The following is a 4,399-nucleotide window of genomic DNA, read 5'->3' as shown; positions in this document are numbered from 1 at the left end:
TGGAAGTAAAGCCTTCAGTACCCTCATTTGTTGATGGGGCACCACACGGAACAACAGCAAAATCAATTAGTAATTGGAACATGGAAAGTATGAAGTACGAACCTAGGAAAATTCTGTCATTAAAAATGAAATTGGATGAATAAAGATGGATGGTCCTGGTATTCATGAACTAAAATGCTATGCGCTATTTTTAATCAGAAATCATATAGTTTATGATACCTGGAATGACACAATGAATAGGACGCGAGTTGCATTCATCATCAAAAAGGACATGGCAACATCGATCTTTTGTTTTAAAGGGTTTTTTTTTTACAAAAAGAATCCAACAAGAGAGACCCAATGAAATTGAGAAATTCCAAGTCTTCATCACCTTTTCGCTTGGCTATTTGTAAAGACGCTGCTTACTGTGCTCGATTCTTCCTTTTCTCTCTTGTTCCTTTCCTGGATCCCTTATTCAATCCTTCCTTTCTGGGCTTCTTGGGCCCCTTGCCGGGGACAGTTCGGCCGGGGGCAGGACTCATCATGGTAGCTCTCGCGGTGTTCCACTTAGAGCCTTGCTTCTTTCCACCAACACCAACCTTCTGGGTTTTATAGCGTCTTTTGGCGCTTGGCCCCTTCGGCATCTGCCGGCCTTTAGCTTCTTCCTTGACGCCCTGTGCCACAAGTGTCTGGTCTCCCTCGAGGAAATCCAGTTTATCAGAGAAGCCTTTCTGATATGTCTTAATGGCATTCATCATGTTTTTTCTCCCGCTGTCTCTTCAGAAGAACTTCTGTTTGTAACTTTTTTCCATCTTCCTAAGTGCTCCCAGTTGCTTAGCCTTTTCAGACTTCTCCATGGAAGCCTGCTTAGTCTGCAACTTCTTTCCAATCTTCTGCATCTGCTGGTCAGACTTGGCCATCGCTGCACAATAGTCGGTGGGTCGCTTGGTAGGGACTTTGAGCTGATGGAGGCGGGGTAGCACTGCGAGCACTGCCGCCTGCGTCTGCCAGGAGAAGCTAATCTCCCGCTAGAAGTCACCTTCAGGGTTAACAGCTCTCTGATCCTTGTCCTGAGCAGTTGACTACAATCCGCTGGCTTCTGGCACCTGGCCCAGGGTCACCTCAAGTCTTTCCACCCAAGCCAGATTCCGCTTGAATTCAGCCAAACACTGCTTCAGACCAGTCACATCCTTAGCGGCCTCTTTGGTTCCTTTAACTTTAGCACGACATTGAGATCAGGCTTCAAGAGACCTCAGGGAAAAGCTTCCTGCAGCGTTCTGTCTGTGACAAGAGAATCGTCGGAATCCGAGACCGAACCCGAGGCCGGGGGAGTGTCCATTTTGCAGCCCGCCCAATGAAGAGAGCTTTCCTGAAACCAGTGGCTCCATGCGCACTCCAACCGCTGTCAACATCTGTCTAAATGTATAATGCTGTCAATGATATCACAATGTCTATCCACATAAAACTACTATTCAAATGTATGCACCAACTAAATCTAATTATGCAGAAATGGAAAAGGTTTAAAAACCTTTCAGTATGAAATTGATCAAACATGTCATTGATAATTATTGATGATTGGAATGCATAGTTGGAAAATATAGCCTTGGTGATACATATGAAGCTGGATATCCTGTGACAGTATTTTGAAAAACAAATGGCTTATTGCAAATACTTTTTTTTAAATGACATACAAGGTGACTCTGTGACTTCTTCAGATGGAACACTTAAATCAAATTGACTACCTTTGTGGCAAGAGACGATGGAGGAGCTCAACATCAGCACTTAAACTAGGTCAAGAGCTGACTGTGAACCAGGCCATCGATTGCTCACATACAAGTTCAGATAGAAGTTGAAGAAAATGAAAACAAGTCCACGAGAGCCCAAGTACAACCTTGAACACATCATCCTCATGTTGAGGTCATCTCCAGAGTGGTTCTGATACAATGAACAGCAAAGACATAACGCCTGATGATCTGTGGGAGGACATCAAGGACATCTTTCAGGAAGAAACAGTGGGTCCCCACGAAGGCAGGGAAGAAAGCAAAGGACAAAGTGGATGTGAGAAGGAGCCCTGAAATGTGCTCTTCCTCATAGAGTAGCTAAGGCAAATAGAAGAAACAGATTTTCTAATTGAAGCTTGAGAGGAGAGACTCAGATGTGATAATGAAATGTGCAAAGACCTAGGGTTAGAAAACCAAAAATTAAAAACACCCTCAGTATATCTTAAACTGAAAGAAGTCAAGAAAAAATTAAAGCACTTAAGTTGCAATGTGGAAGGATTTTATGCTTAGAAAGTTGAATGATACAGGAAATATCAAAAGAAAATGGAAAGAATGCACAGTCATACTACCAAAAAGAACTAGTCAACATTCAACCATATAATAGTAGCATGGGTGTAGCATGGAAATGAAATGTTGCTGAAGATTATTGAACAAAGGTTAAAACAATAGACTGACAGGGAAGTGCCAGAGGTTCAGGTCAGTTTCAGAAGAAGAAGTGGGACAAGGGAGATCATGGCTGATTTCAGATAGATCTTGCATTAAAGAAGAGCATACCAGAAATATAACTTCTGCTTCATCTCTATGCAAAGGTAATTGACTATGTGTATCATAACATACGATGGTGGCCTTGAGAAGAATGGGAATTCTAGAACAATTCTTGGTGCTCAAGTACAACTCCTATATGCATCAAAAGACCATCGCGTCAACAGACAAGAGAATGGTTCACGATTTAAAATCAGGAAATGTGTGCATCTGGGGTGTATCCTCTTTCCCTGCTATTCAATCATACTTATGCTCAGAAAATAATCAGACATACTAAGTTATATGAAGAAGAATGCTGCATCAGAATTGGAAGAATGCTCATTAACTACCTGTGATATGCAGTGGACATAAACTTGCTTCTAAAATGAGGAGCACTTGTTTATCAAGATCAAGGCCTGCAGCCTTCAGTGTGGATGACAACTGTGCAGAACATCGTGATAAATGGGGAAAAGGTTGAGGTTATCAAGGGTTTTTCTCTTGCTTGGATCCGTAATCCGTGCTTCAGAAGCCACAGTCAGGAGACCAGATGGCTCATTGCAGGTAAATCTGTTGCACATCCGGGACCTCTGTAAAGTGTTGAAAAGAGAGGATATTACTTTGAGGACTAAGCTATGCCTGACCCAACCCATGGCATTTTCAATCACCTCATATGCAGCTGAAAGTTGGACATTGAATAAGAAGAGCAAAGACAAATGTATACATTAGAGCAATGGTGTTGGTAAAGAACTTTATAAGTACCCTGGGCAATCAGATATTTCTTGAAAGGAGTCCAGCCGGAATATGCCGAATAGGCTAGAGTGGTGAGAGTTAGTCTCATGTGCTGTGGACGTGTTACAAGGAGAGACCCGAACCTGGAGAAAGACATCATACTTTGAAAAGTCAAAGGCCAGTGAAAAAGAGTAAATCCTGAACAAGATGGATTGGCACCGCGGCTGCAACAAAGACAAAAACATCAGAACAATGGTCAGGGTGGCACAGGACTGAGTGGTGGTTTTTTCTGTTGTACAGAAGGTCCCAAGGAGATGGAGCCGCCTGGACGGCACCTAACAAGAACCACCACTACAATACCAGCTTCCAGCACTGAGTCAGAAGAACTACAAATGTACGCAGTACAGGGCATTTCCAGGTTTCTGAGAGATATGCACATTAGAGTTTAAATGGTTCAAATGTCAAAATCCAGTCTAAATTTTATACTGGGCATATATTGGTTGAAGATTGCCTTTGTGACCTTTAATCAATTACCTGAAGATTCAAAGCATGTGGATCACAGACTGCACTCCTTCGGTGGAATTGGCTTAAGAAATATAACTATATAGAAAAAAGGACAATACAGACATGGACAAGACAGCATTGCCCCCACCTCATGATAACTAGCTAGAAATCCTCTCCACCCTCCCACCTTTTACAAAACAACACACACACACACACACACACTACCTTTCTTTAAATAAAGAAAAAGGAGACAATTGAGAATGCAAAGAAGCTTGAAAAATTCTATTTCAGAAAATATTGAGTAATTCTTGTGAGAAAATGAACAATGACTTCCACAATCCCTACCAGAGGAACAGGAAAAGAATAAATTTTCCATAAACTAATCTTAAAAAAAAAAAACAACCTGCCTGCCATTGAGTCATTTATAATTCCCCATAGAAAAGGATATTGAAGAAACAGTCCATATTCCACATTTATAAAAGGAAGGTACCAAAAAACACCAGATTTTATTTTCAAAGCTATGAATTTAATTTTTTTTTACAAAATAATCTTATCACTTTATAGTACTCTCCATTAAATTTAATAGATTTGTCAAATCTGCAATTTCATTCTTGGAAGCATTTTGCAAATTCATCTGTTTGGGTGGCTGACAGCATCTCTCTCAA

General features: G+C 41.2%; 1 pseudogene; it reads right to left on the bottom strand.

Annotated features, from left to right (window-relative positions):
- Positions 1 to 401: 401 nt before the first annotated feature.
- LOC101641458 lies at positions 402 to 1,318 on the bottom strand (annotated as a pseudogene).
- Between the last annotated feature and the right edge of the window lie 3,081 nt (positions 1,319 to 4,399).

Source organism: Echinops telfairi, unplaced genomic scaffold, assembly GCF_000313985.2.
Source record: "Echinops telfairi isolate 266 unplaced genomic scaffold, ASM31398v2 ScPeMD7_9;HRSCAF=40, whole genome shotgun sequence".
Classification (NCBI taxonomy): domain Eukaryota; kingdom Metazoa; phylum Chordata; class Mammalia; order Afrosoricida; family Tenrecidae; genus Echinops; species Echinops telfairi.
This window is presented reverse-complemented; position numbering and strand designations above follow the sequence as displayed.